At 39.9% G+C, this 15,421-nt stretch overlaps 1 protein-coding gene and 1 pseudogene across 3 annotated transcripts in view; one reads left to right on the plus strand and one right to left on the minus strand.

Annotated features, from left to right (window-relative positions):
- The window catches only part of KLHL32 (kelch like family member 32), a 216,712-nt gene that overhangs the window by 40,365 nt on the left and 160,926 nt on the right, over window positions 1-15,421 (minus strand). The gene's annotated exons all lie outside the window — the stretch shown is intronic.
- LOC136150978 (U5 spliceosomal RNA) lies at window positions 3,468-3,577 on the plus strand (annotated as a pseudogene).

Consider the following 15,421-nt stretch of genomic DNA (forward strand, 5'->3'; position numbering starts at 1 on the left):
AACTTAGGGAAGGCGAAAATCCTATTCTATCTTAGTACTCTGACGCACCGACATTCCCATCACCCTAATTTCTAGAATATTTTAATTGGTGGGGGGTGGAGCATATAGTGAAAGTTTTATCTCTCACTTGCTTAGGTTGCAAAGATAGCAACAGTGGAAAAGAACACAAGGATTCAGGCTGGGAGGACAGATCAAAGAGTACTTAGGAAACAGGGCATTAGGCGAGGTGTTTCCTCAACCATCTGAAACACAGGGACTGCCATGTCCAAAGACCACAGGAGATCTCCCAAGCACCTTGCCTAACCCAATCCATTTCATCTTGCCCTGATGGACAATTGTTTCTTCCTCAAGGGAGCATTTGCTTCTGCTTATTCCAGTGTCAACATATCTCTCAGTTTCTTGATAAAAATGTCTAGCACATAGTAGGCAACACACATTTGGTGCATAATGGAAAATTCTTTATAACTATTCTTAGGCTATTTCTCACATTTCTTTTGAAGCAATGACATCAGATTCTGTATATATCCATATCTGTCTATCTGTAGGCTTCCCCAGTGGCTCAGATGGTAAAGAATCCTCCTGCAATCTGGGAGACCTGGGTTCAATCCCTGGGTTGGGAAGATGCCTTGAAGGAGGGCATAGCAACCCACTCCAGTATTCTTGCCTGGAGAATCCCCACGGACAGAGGAGCCTGGAAGGCTATAGTCTATGGGGTCGCAGAGAGTCAGACATGACTGATCTATCTATCACAGGCTTCAATTTCCTATTTCATTATCTCATCTTTGTGGCTTTCCTAGAAAGCCCTAAAAGCTCTCAAAACTTCACAAGGCAACATGTACTGCACTGGGCTTATTTATATATGGTCCTCATTTTACTCCCTCCACGACTGGTGCTGGCCACCTCTATTTGAAATTATTAGCAATGCAATGCACATTGCAATATGCTAATCCCTCAAATAAATTGTAAAATATCAGGGCAAGAAGAAACTTTTGAGTATGTTTGGTTCAAACTTCTAAATCCTATAAAAAGAAATCAAATCCGGACAAGTTATTTGACATACTCTAAGTCATATACTTGATTAATGGAATAGCTGGAACCAGAAATGCCATTTTCAAATTATAAATATGTTCTATTATATCATATAATCATTATTCATCCATCAAAAATTATTTTAAGATAGAATCCAGGCACTCAAAACCAAACCCAACTTCTGTGTTGTCTAAAGTAGAGAAAAAAGTCTGTTTTTAAAAAAATGCATGTTTTGTTTTAGATAGGTGAAAATGTTTTTCAATGATTCTCATTTATGGATTATTTTTGCATAAAAACCATGATTTAATGGTGCCAATTATAGAGTTTGTAAGTAAAGAACAAGTCTTTAGAGGAATGGGCTCCTCTGAGTACTGAACTTCTGTCTCACTTTTTAATGGGAATATATATTTGAATTCTAGGTTATCCCCTGTTAACTAAACCTGGCTCAAAAATACATGGAAAATAGTCCCCTCCTTTTAGTTTTCTCAGTGTATCCCCACTGATTGCTATTCTATGAATATAATATACAATACTAAATATAAAAGTATATAATTTTAAATTATGTAAAATTTTCTGATTCAATTAAAGTATGCAACCTATGTAGATGTATTTCACAAATATGTGAAATAAATGAACGGACGTCACATTCCTAACACGATAAGCCCTCAAGCTGTGATCCAAATTCCTTTACTGTTGCTCAAACACACGGAGATAGAAGATGCTGTTTTCAAATATAAAATTCCTGATCCTCTGAAAGAAGCTGCTGTTTTGAAATCTACCTCTGCTTATATATGTCCACAGTACGTGTACTGCCCAACATGACCCCCAAAGCAATGCCAAAGCAATAAGAAATTTTATATTCACAGATTCTCTGGAAAATATATGAATTAGGAAGTTATCCCAAATGCAAGAATACACATCAATGCGCTCTTCCATAAAACTGCCTTTATATCTTGCAAGTATGTGTATTAAAATGACCTTTACAAAGCAGTTCTCATCAGATGAGTGATCGAGTATTTTTAACCAACACTAACAAAAGGTAAAGCCCTGTCGAAAGCAGTAACTCTCCCTTTCTCTTGGTTCACAAGTATTCTTTTTCACTGGAGGATGTTCTCATCCCAGAACGCATCAGCCAAAGCTGAGTAAGCAAGAAGCCGCATTTTTGCCCACAGTCCGACTCTACCCCCTTGGCCCGGGGCAGCTATAATTACTCTCTTATTCTAAAGCTTGGTTGCAAACTGCTTTGTTGATGGAGAAAACTGAGACCGGCCTTTTGCAGGCGCCCTGCTGTGAAGACACAAGCGTCTGTATCCTTGCCCGTCCTGTCATCCTACTGATGATAGGGCACCCATCTCCCCTCAGTGACCGACAGGCAGCGCAAATTCCACACTCCTGCAAAGTCAGAAAGGAACAGAGGAAGGGCATCAGAGCAAGTCAGCGACCACCTGGCCTTCCTGAAGCTCCACCAACGAACCTGGCATGTTAGAAGGCTGCTTGGGAAACAAGGAGTGGGGAGCAGAGCAGGTGTTAATGGAATGAGTGACGATGCACTGAGAAGTTTTCCCTCCTAACAGAGGATCAAGGATGCTCACCATCTTCTAATACACGGCCTCCGAGGGGAGCTGCGCTGACTGTTACATATGTTGTGTTCAGATACACTAATTCATGTTATTTTATAACGCCTTAAATTTCAATAAACTGTTAACACTTTAGCAAGATACCCTTAAATATTATACACAGTTTCTTCAGATGAAAAATGTGGGAAGTTTCCCTCATGCAAGTGAAGAGGTGTTGAGATTTGCCGTGTTCAACTACACAGAAGCTCCTTTATTTAATATGGGTCATGCAAGCTCTAAATAGTGACGCACTACACCAGAATAATGACTGACATAGAGGGAAGTTCACATTAATAAATAAATGCACAGAATTTTTCAGCTTTATTCTCCTCTTTGAGATGAAATGAAAGATTTCTGTTCAAAAAGGCAACAATCTTATCCGAAAGCAGCAGAAACTAGGGACATAAGATCAGAGTACGTTGCTCCACCAGAACAATGAACATGTTACAATGGAGGAATATTAAAAATTACAACAGTGCTCACTCGAGTGCTATAATTAAAACTGTGTCAACACTTTGCTTGTAAAACAGTTTTCAAGGGAGGTTGTACATTAACCATTACAGCTGACTACAGACTTATATATGACACATAGGCTGTTTTTTCCTCTGAGAAATATATTTCAGTTGAATCAAAACTGATGAGGTCCCAGGTTCATATACTGTCAGGAAAAAAAAAAGGACCTGACAGATTTTAAATAGAATATTCAGCTTAGCAGGTATGGTAATAACACATATTCTTTCATCGTTCATTTAAAACTTGATGAAGTTGAAAGATTGACAAATGCTCTTATTTTCACCTTTAGCAAAAAAATTGTGCTTGATAATACTCTAGCTTCTCTTCAGATCATATATGTATTTTGCCTTTTACTAAAGATATCCGTGGAAAAGAACAGTGATGAGGAGTTTTTTTAGACACTTAAAAAAAAAAAAGTCATGATGTATACAACTTACCCTCAAATGGCTCAGAAGGAAAGCACACATGTGTGTCTCTCCCTCTCTGCCTAAATAGCTATTCTCCTACTAGATATTTATAGAGAGATAGATATCTAGAGATGGAGGCAGAGAACATATGATAAAGCAAATGAAGTAATTTGCTAAGAAATGAGCAAATCATATGGGTGTTCTTTACTATTCTTATTCCTGCAACTTTTCTCTAAGTTTGAAATTATTTTGAAACAGAAAATTGAAAGAACAAAAAAAGTGCCTGTTAACCAGCTTTAATACACATTTGGCTCAAAAAATACATACTGCCAAGCATCAAAAGTAAGAGCCCTTGCAACCAAGGATGTCTCCCAGAGACAGGGACAAACACACAGGACTGGAGGAACCACAGGAAAAGTGCCCTGAGGCCTGCCCCATTTAAGTCCCAGGTGTTTGTGAGGGCAAATACGAGGGCTTGAGCTGTCCTTTGGTTCAGTCTTCTAACACAAGGCAATCTTTAAAAAGCTCAACATTCAGAAAACTAAGATCATGGCATCTGGTCCCATCGCCTCATAGGAAATAGATGGGGAGATGTTTGGCAGGTCAAAGTGCATGTGAACACAGGCCCACACAGAAATGAAATGATCTCAGCCAAATAGATGGGCTGACTTTATTTTTGGGGGCTCCAAAATCACTGCAGATGGTGACTGCAGCCATGAAATTAAAGACGCATACTCCTTGGAAGGAAAGTTATGACCAACCTAGATAGCATATTAAAAAGCAGAGACATTACTTTGCCAACAAAGGTCCGTCTGGTCAAGGCTATGGTTCTTCCAGTGGTCATGTATGGATGTGAGAGTTGGACTGTGAAGAAAGCTGAGCACCAAAGAATTGATGCTTTTGAACTATGATGTTGGAGAAGACTCTTGAGAGTTCCTTGGACTGCAAGGAGATCCAACCAGTCCATCCTAAAGGAGATCAGTCCTGGGTGTTCAATGGAAGGACTGATGCTGAAGCTGAAACTCCAATAATTTGGCCACCTCCTGTGAAGAGTTGACTCATTGGAGGGATTGGGGAAAGGAGGAGAAGGGGACGGCAGAGGATGAGATGGCTGGATGGCATCACTGACTTGATGGGCATGAGTTTGAGTAAACTCCGGGAGTTGGTGATGGACAGGGAGGCCTGGCGTGCTGTGATTCATGGTGTCGCAAAGAGTCGGACACAACTGAGTGACTGAACTGAACTGAACTGAAAGTATATATCAAAAAAAAGAAACACAAAAGTAGGAAAAAGAGATGAAGTTAGTGTACCATGATATATTTTCCATCTATAAGAACTAGCCACCAATTTGAGCTGATCTTTAAAAAGTCAATACAAAGAACAGCAAGAATACATGGCCAACACTGGACCAGTCATTTGGCATCTCATCTGTAAAATGAGTAAGTTGATGCCAGAGTCTGTTTATCTCTGGGATATATGTCACTTACAAATCCACCAAAAAGTAATATTTTAAAGTAGAATCCTCAAATACACACTACTATATGTAAAACAGACAACTAACAAGGACCTATGCTATAGGGTAGAGAACTGTATTCCATTTAAAAAAAAAAAAAAAAAACTAAAAGGGAAAGGAATCTGGAAAAAGAATGTTGTTTACAGTCACTAGGTCATGTCTGACTCTGCGACCCTGTGAACTGCAGCACACCAGGCTTCCCTGTCCTTTACTATCTCCCTGAGTTTGCTCAAACTCATGTCCATTGAGTCAGTGATGCCATCCAACCATTTCATCCTCTGTCACCCCCTTCTCCTCTTGCCCTCAATCTTTCCCCACATCAGGGTCTTTTCCAGTGAGTTGGCTCTTCACATCAAGGGGCCAATGTATTGGCGCCTCAGCTTCAGCATCAGTACTTCCAATGAATATTCAGGATTGATTTCCTTTAGAATTGACTAGTTTGATCTCCTTGCTGTCTAAGGGACTCTCAAGAGTCTTCTCCAACACCACAGTTTGAACCCATCCATTATTCAGTGCTCAGCCTTCTTTATGGTCCAACTCTCACATCCATACATGACGACTAGAAAAACCATAGTTTTGACTAGATAGACCTCTGTTGGCAAAGTGATATCTCTGCTTTAATACACTGTCTAGGTTTGTCATAGCTTTTCTTTCAAGGAGCAAGCATCTTTCAATTTCATGGCTATAGTCACTGTCCACAGTGATTCTGGAGCCCAAGAAAAAAATCTGTCACTGTTTCCACTTTTTCCCCATCTATTTGCCATGAAGTGATGGGACTTGATGCCATAATCTTCATTTTCTGAATGATGAATTTTAAGCCAGCTTTTCACCCTCATCAAGAGGCTCTTGAGTTCTTCTTCACTTTCTGCTGTCAGAGTGGTATCATCGGCACCCGAGGTTGTTGATATTTTTCCCAGCAACTCTGATTTCAGCTTGTGGGTGTATATATATATATCTGAATGACTCTGCTCTACAAGTGGAAGTAACACAGCACTGTAAATCAACTGTACTTAATAAATAATAGTGAATTGTTTTTATTTCCCAAACAAAGGAAAGGAAAGAGTTAACCAAATCCAGCACAAAGAGTCCCAGGCAGGATAAACCCAAGGAGGAGCACCCCAAGGCACAAAGTAATCAAAGTGATAAAAATTAGAGACAAAGATAAAATATTAAAACCAACAAGGGAAAAACAGACAAATAACATACAAGGGAAATCCCATAAGGTTATCAGCCGATTTCATAACAGAAACTCTTCAAGCCAGAAGATAATGGAATAATATATTCCAAGTGATGAAAGGGAAGAAGCTACAACCAAGAATTCTCTATCCAGCAAGACCTTCAATCAGATTTGATAGGGACCCTTTCCAAACAAAAATTTGATAGGGACCCTTTCCAAAAGCTTTCCAAACAAGCAAAAGCTAAGAGAATGCAGCACCACTAAATCAGTTTTACAACAAACACTAAAGGAACTTCTCTATAGTCAGTAAACTTGACAAGAGAAGGAAAAGGTCTACAAAAAATAAACCACAAAATAAACAAAATGATAACAGGATCATACATATTGATAATTACCTTAACTGTAAATGGATTAAATACACCAACCAAAAGACTAGACTGGATGGGTGATGAGAAAGTTGGAGTAGCAATACTCGTATCAGCCAAAATAGACTTTAAAACAAAGACTGTTATAAGAGACAAAGAAGGATACTACATAATAATCAAGGGTTCAATCCAAGAAGAAGACACAACAATTATAAATCCATATGCACCCAACAATAGGAGCACCTCAATATGTAAGGCAAATACCAACAAAATAATAATGAAATATTTTTAATTAAAATTTTGAAAATTTAAAAACATAAAGCAGAAACCTCCAAAATTTCTATAGGTAGGAAAGACAATCAAAGCTAATCACTGTGTCTAGTATCCAAGCCACAGATTTCCATAGCACAAATAGTTTTTGTAAATATCTTCTCAGAACAACGAAGTGACGGCTTTTGTCTATAATTCTGAACTCACCAGAAACATACACCTGTGTTTGGCAGGTCAAAGTGCATGTGAACACAGGCCCACACAGAAATGAAATGATCTCAGCCAAAGAACACACATTTCAAACTAGTAAGGCGGCTGCTTCAAGGTGTTATTTATTTAAAATCCCAGAATGAGATTTTATTTAGAAAATGAAAATATTTAATAAGCTAGTCACGTAAAGCTTTACCTCAGGAGAGGCTTTAAATACACCATCCCCATATCTAGAATATACAAAGCTTTTTAGGTGGGAAGAACGTCCCTTGGGACAATAAAGACAATCAACATCACCGACGCAGGAAAAATGAGACCCATTCCTGGTCTATTCACACTTAGCAAGATATAAGTACATTTAGAAATAACTTCTTATACTTGACTTAAATGGTCTAATAATGGTCTGAACCAAAAAGATAATACTCATCTATTAACTGCCGATGGCATCAGAGTATCACCTGATACTAGATTGATGGGTGAAACTTCTAAGTAAGGTATTAGTGATGCACATTTATATATAAGTAAGATATTAGTGATGCATATTTATACATGATGTCATGCTGGAAATAAAAGGGACACTGCATGTGGTGGTGAGATATTAAGCTTATACTGTCAGAACAACGCAGGAAAATCAGAGAAAACCAAGTTGGTCAAAGAAGAAAATCCTACGGTATCCCGCTGGCAACAGGGAGCAGAAGTGACCCTCCCTGGGTCACACGATTTCACATCATCTCCCAGGTACTGCAGGCAATGAGGGTGCATTATCAGGGTGAAGTCAACTGAAAGGACAGGGAAATTCTGATGCTTTTTTCCTACCGCTAACTGGTACATGCCCATGGAGGTGAATGTGACACAATGAAAAGGAGAAAAGGTTTCTTAACGTATCTGAGAGTTTACGAAAAACACAAATATACTGAGCCTAGGTCTCATCATCTGCAAAACAAAGATGATGTTATTTATGTCACAGTGTCCACATAGGACTGAATGAGATAACATGTGAGAGTGCCTGGAAAACTATGACATTTAGACAATAAACAGAATTATGATGATGGCAATGAGCCACCAAGAGATGGAGCTAATTCTCAGTTCAATTATCCTTCTGAATTCACGTTAAAGCCAGCACATTCTGACAATTTTTACATAAAAAAATGTTGTGCAATATTGACATAAATTTTGAGATATCTCTAGAGATGATAAGGAATTTGCTACACTATTAAAATACTTCACATTATAAAATGATAGTAAAATCACAGCAGATAATCTGTTGCAGATTAAAATCTAGCCCTTAAGATGAGCCTATTTCTACACCAATGAATTCAATAATTCTAACCCAGTAATTAAAGATACAGGATTTTTGTTAAATTTCAAGTAAGAGAAGAACGAATGAGTGGATGAACAAATGAATGAAAAGAGAGACACAGACATAAACTTAGCTGTCTTTGCATAACAGTCAGTTTATATTCACTTTCTTTACTTGGTTTGAGTGTCCCATTAAAAATATTTGAATTCAAGTCCATCAGTTCCCTTAAATTTCAACTCAGTTAACTTAGTGCAAGGAAATTATATGTATACACTAATCTATCTGACTTGAGAAAACTAAAATAATGATTGATTAAGTTGATTACTTTCTTCTTCTTTTGGCTCTGGGGTAAATGATATAATCATGAATCTTTTAGTATTTTTATTCATCCATCCTCAATTTATTTTTTTTAAATTTGTATTTCTTTTATGATAAACCAAGAATTCTCTTACTTTATTGTGCAGTCTGCGGGATATTAGTTCTCCGACTAGGAATTATACCTGCACTGGAAGCAGGAGTTTTAACCACTGGACACCAGGGAAATCCCTTCAATTTCCTACTGAGTGTCCACTGTGTGCCAGGAACTTACCCAGTGAGAAAGAAATTCTCACTCTCTCTCTCTCTATATATATATACAGTCTTACTTGCCATTCATTTCCAAGTTCTGTTAGTCCAAGTTCTGTTAGTACCATATAACTCAAGCCTTACTCTTGACCTCAAGTGTCTTAACGTATCCCTGTAAAATATACTCAGGGAGTATGGAATTCAGTTCAGTTCAGTTTAGCTCACTCAGTCGTGTCCAACTCTTTGCGACCCCATGAATCGCAGCACGCCAGGCCTCCCTGTCCATCACCAACTCCTGGAGTTTACTCAGACTCATGTCCATCAAGTCGGTGATGCCATCCACCCATCTCATCCTCTGCCGTCCCCTTCTCCTCCTGCCCCCAATCCCTCCCAGCATCAGGGTCTTTTCCAGTGAGGCAGCTCTTCGCATCAGGTGGCCAAAGTATTGGAGTTTCAGCTTCAGCATCAGTCCTTCCAATGAACACCCAGGACTTATCTCCTTCAGGATGGAATGGTTGGATCTCCTTGCAGTCCAAGGGACTCTCAAGAGTCTTCTCCAGCACCACAGTTCAAAAGCATCAATTTTTTGGCACTTGGCTTCCTTCACAGTCCAACTCTCACATCCACACATGACCACTGGAAAAACCATAGCCTTGACCAGACGGACCTTTGTTGGCAAAGTAATGTCTCTGCTTTTTAATATGCTGTCTAGGTTGGTCATAACTTTCCTTCCAAGGAGTAAGCATCTTTTAATTTCATGGCCGCAGTCACCATCTGCAGTGATTTTGGAGCCCAGAAAAATAAAGTCTGACACTGTTTCCACTGTCTCCCCATCGATTTCCCATGAAGTGATGGGACCAGATGCCATGATCTTAGTTTTCTTAATGTTGAGCTTGAATTAGAGGAAGAAAAATCCTACAATTTTAGAAGCTTCAGTCTATTGTAGGCAGATTTTCAGACACAAGCAAAAACCATCTTTTAATGTTGCCATGTCCCTTACGGGTGTTTTAAATATTGCTGGTACATTTATACATTTTAAAGTTTGTTTTGTTTTGTTTTAAAGCTGTTTAATTTGTAAACATGCCCTGGAGCATCCTGAGAGCATCAAACCTTTGAATATTTCTTTATGAACTGATTCGATAATAATGAATCAATTACAGGTTCACTGGCACATACACTCCCCACCTGAAATGAAACCTTTAATGACCAAAAGGAGCTCACAGGCCTAAGCAGCTGCCCCAGGTCACAGACACAGAGACAGTCAAATCCCTCAAATAAGGGTACCGTGATGAATTCGATGTTCAGGAAGTACTTAAGCTGCAGGTAAGGGTTAATGCTGGCAGCCTCCAAAGAAAAAGAAAAGAATCCTCAAAGGTTACTTTAAACATTAATTTAGAGCTGAGAGCACAGTGATTGGAGTGGGGAGCCCACTATCTAGAGCACATGACTAAACATAGCCAGGGGCCAGCCTCTATTATCAGGGGGTAATAAGTGGTGGGCTGGGGTACCAGGGCCTACACTCAGTAAGTTGCAAAGAACATGCATAGATGCCATGCTGACCACTGAACCCCCTTCACCATGTGAATTTCAGCCTGGCTACTAATGTGTGAGAAAGATACTTCACACTGCATTTTTCACCTTCATTTCATCACAGTACAAATAATGGGGAACACAGAATCCTCTGTTCATACCCTGAAGCACCTGTGAATATAATATAAAAGTGATTTTTTTCAAAAAAGATACACTCTTTTCAGCACAATTATGATTTTTTTTGAGTGGAGGAGGTGACTTAGAAAGCCAATCTGCAATAGCCATGTATGGAAAATGGATGGTTACATATAGATGTAGTTACGTAAAGAAGATTGAGTGCTGAAGAATTGTTTTTGAACTGTGGTGTTGGAGAAGATTCTTGAGAGTCCCTTGAACTGCAAGGAGATCAAACCAGTCCATCCTAAAGGAAATCAACCCTGAATATTCATCGGAAGGACTGATACTGAAGCGCCAATATTTTGGCCACCTGATGCAAAGGCCGACTCATTGGAAAAGACCCAGATGCTGGGAAAGATTGAAGGCCGGAGGAGAAGAGGGTGGCGGAGGAGGATATGGTTGGATATCATCACCGACTTAATGGACATGAATTTGAGTAAACTCTGGGAGATAGTGAAGGACAGAGAAGCCTGCATGCTGCAGTCCGTGGGGTCGCAAAGAGCTGGACATGGCTTTGTGACTGAACAGTAACAATGGAAAATGGGTGTGTGGGAAGCCAGGCCCAGTGCAGGAGAACCAGCGGCTTGACAATCTCAGAAAAGCTTTGGGGGGGAGGGCTGCAGCGGGCGAAGGAAGGAGCACCAGGAGGAATGAACAGTAGCTGTGATCCTGAGAGAGGAAGCATGTTTCAGTCCCATGGCCTAAAAATTTGCTGAAGGAATTATGAGAGACTGCAATATGAAGAAGTCACAGACCCAAGACATCGTGACCACATTCGGAGGAACAATGCGTTGAAACAACAAGGGGGACCTCGAAGGTGGAGACAGAAGAGCTGAAGAGGAAAGAGACACTGGCATTAGTAAGCAAGCCCCGCCCTGGGAGCAGAGGCCAGGAGGTGAGGGGTGAGACACTCTGGGCCCCTGGGACCGGGACATCACCGCTGAGGGATGTGGTCCCAATGAACGGAGGCGCCACGAGAGCGCGGCTCTGGGATGTGGCGGGGAGCTCATAAGGACACAGAACAAGTTCTTTATCTTTAGGTATTAGTTTTCCACAAAGGGTTCAGCAGGCTGGGGGAAGGTAGAAACACAGTCAGGCTTGGACCAAAAACGATTTGAAATAATGCTATACTTCAAAAAAAAATTTTTTTTTGCTTTAGTCTCATTAATTTGCAAACAGAATAAATCTAAAAATAAAAGATAGACACCACTGTGGCAAGTCATCTTATTTTTTAAATACTAATAAAGAAAAAAACCTCTCTTGACTGATTTGACTGAGACTTTTCTCCCCTAATTACCTTTTTATTCTCTACTGCTGAAATAAAAACAAGACATAACTAATCAGTAATTTTACTAAGCATCCCTGAGGGTGATTTTATCCATGCTATCCAGAGAGCTAAACAAAAATAATTATTCGTGGTCTAGTGCAATGAAGAATCTGGTTAGACTATATACACATACATGCACGACCCTATTCTCATATATTTTTAAATATTTTAAACAGCACTGTTACTTAAATAAGGGCTGCCTTAAAACAGTAACTGAATTCAATGACTTAATTCATTTTTTTGAGCCTCTTCACGTGAGACTGAATTATCACTTAATGACTCCTTTTACCATTCAAAAAAGAATAGCTTTTTTTTAAAGCAAGAAATAATGTGAAAATAGAACACTCGAAGTAAAATTATAATCATTATGACGCTGTCACTTTAACATCTATACACTTAATTGTTTTACAACTGACATGTTAAGAAAAAATGTCCCACAGCTAAGTAGAAATACGCTGCTGAATGATCACAGTGTGGGAGGGAGGACCTGAAGACAACATAAATGAAAACGCAGAAGAGTGAGTCTGGCTCTCAGGTCCCTAATCTATGAGACCGCTATGCAGAGCTTGGAGACAGAAAGGAAGGCTTTCCTTTATTTTTCCTTTTCCTTTATTTTTTGTTTTAAAAGGTGTGCATAAAAGAGGACTAAAATGAGCTATGCATTGTAAACACCAGCACTATTAGATGCCTGCATCTTTTTTACCCTACGCTTCAAAAAGCAACAAGATTAGGTGCTGGGATGATACAAATTGAAATTTGCAACTTTTAATAACCTTGGTTGGTCTGTGGACAAATATCTGTCTCCCCAGCTCAACCCCTCCCCTCATGCTTCCCAAGGAGGGAAAAGGCGTCTGACGCTGCCCTTGGAAACAAGAATCCATCAGACTGCTGTGAGACACGCTGGGGAGAGGACCATGAGGAGGATGGAGCCTTCAGTTCGTATGTGCGCCCATTGTGCATTTCCCAGCTTTGCTGGTTGGTGTAGGAAACGGTGCACAACTGTGGGAGCTGCTCCCTTAGCAAACTGGCCAAAGCACCCCTGTCACTTACACTCCCCTACTGCACAGCCAGGACGGGAACATTTGCTCTATTGGAAGGCAGCGATAAGGATGGATTTTTTAAAGTTTCCATTTTTAAGTGAAAATGAAAGAAAAATGCTCTTCTAGATGTGTTGTGCCTTTGAGCTCCATTTGAAAAAAGGAAAAAAAAAAAAAAAGGCAGAGAGAGCTGCTGTGAAGGTCAGTGAGTGAAAGAACTTCCTCGGGGCACAGAATAAATTAAATCCCAAGGAAAAAATAAAATGTGATTTCCAGAGTGCGAGGCACAAACTCCAAATGACAATGATTGACAGCCAAACTATATCCGTGCAATATCCAAGACCGCACGTTCTCATTTACCTCAGTGTAGCCAGCAAGCGCCCATTAAACATCCGTCTGATGCCCAAATTAACCTTCTTGGCAAACTGAAAGAGGCACAAACTATCATAATCAACCTTTCATTATCACAGCAGCCTCTAGTTAAAGGGTCAGAATAATTGTGCCATCAGAGCCTTGATTGTTTTCAATCAACAGACGGCTGGAGTGACAGCTCAGTGATGGAGGGGTCTGATGAAACCGCACCAGGCCTAATCAGAGCAGATGAAAGGGAGGCATGATTGGTGCAAATGAACAGTCGTGCCTCTCCTTTTCATTTACAATCTGAAATTACTCTTAAATTTGTGCGGTTTTTTTTTTTCCTCCCTTATGAGCACCACTGAAAGAATGTTTGACTTATTATGAGTTCTGACAGTGCAGAGTTATAAAACACAGGTAGGGTTATCAGCTGAGGCTCTAAGTGGGTATTCACCATAATTCTAACAAATTCACTCTTGAAAAGCACGAAATGACTAAAAAGGCTGCCAATGACCTAACCTCTCAGTGCTGTTTGATTAACAGACCCATTTATTCCACTGGCATTCTAAACCGAGCGCAGAAATATCTTGTAAACGTTTTCTCTCAATCCCTCTGGTCTGCTGACTTCAGTACCAGTTTCTCTGCCCCCAAATCCTTTCCTGTTCTCAAGGACCACCACATTTGGAGCTCAAAGGCGCTCATTCATCAGAGGGTACAGATCAAATAAGTGTGATTTTGAGTTAGGAACACGTAGCTGAACTGGGAACCACAGGGGCAGGTGGAACCAAACCTATGGTGACGTTAAAAAGAATAGTTGAGGAAAAGGAATAAAAATTTCTGTGATAGGCCAGGCGAAATTTGGCACAAAGAGATCTGGAAAAAATTGATTTTTGCTGCATTCATGTGGCAACTACACAGACTATCGTCATTCATATTCTTAAATAATTTATGATAATAGAATATACACCTGGAGTAGCAAAAACAAGTTTCTAACTTCTATCTTCTTCTTTCATCTTGGGATCAACCAGCCAATCATGAGAGTATTATGATTCAGGTCAATAGTGCAAAACAAAGGAAAGTTTTTTAGCTGTAAAAATTAACATGCACGCAATCTGTGATGTGCGTGTATGTGTCTGTCTACCCGCAAGTGTGTTTGTGTGTGTGGTGTGAACCCCACCTGGATGTGTGGAAGAGACAGGGGCAGGACACTTTTTAAACTCTACACTCAAAACTTTTACATAAAACTTGGGCCATTTTATTTGCTAGACTGTGAGTTGGAATGATACGACGGGTACATAATAGACAAAGTAAAAAGAATGATTAAAAACAGCCTGGAATTTTCCATGCAATATTTAGTCTCCTCATAGCTAGATCTCATTTTATGGGTCAAGTGCTCACCACAAAAGTATCAAGAATGTACAAACTTTCCATAGTTCTACTTACATGCACATATACCTCAAACAGGATATTGCTAAATTTGCACATGACTTTCTAGCATCTCAAAGTTTTCATTCTGACTGTTTTTAGGAGACAACTCTCTTAGAAAGATATCTGGCAAATGGTTCAAACACAATTATTTTACAAAACCATCTTCACTCTCCCACCACTTTCTCAGGCGGCCCATCCTATCATAGCCATCTTACTCGTGGTGTGTGCACAGGGGCCTCCAACAAGCTTTATTAATGACCAGGCTCTGCATCTCCCGAGGGTTCCCTTCTTCTCCCTGAGTAGCACTGGTCTTTTAAGGTACAGATGTCCTTCTGCCCAGAAGGTAGTTTGTATATTGGTCAGTTAAGAGTGGCTTTGGGGGACTCCCCTAGTGGTCTAGGGGCTAAGACGCCAAGCTCCCAATGCAGGGGGCCCAGGTTTGATCCCTGGTTGGGGAACTAAATCCCACATGCCGCAACCAAGACCCAGCACAGCCAAACAAATAGATAAATAAAAATATGTATTAAAAAAGAAAAAAAAGAGTGGCATTGGGACACTGCCAGCACATGGGATTTAAGAGAGAATTTCCTTAGCTGGTTCACAG

Source organism: Muntiacus reevesi, chromosome 19, assembly GCF_963930625.1.
Source record: "Muntiacus reevesi chromosome 19, mMunRee1.1, whole genome shotgun sequence".
Lineage (NCBI taxonomy): Eukaryota > Metazoa > Chordata > Mammalia > Artiodactyla > Cervidae > Muntiacus > Muntiacus reevesi.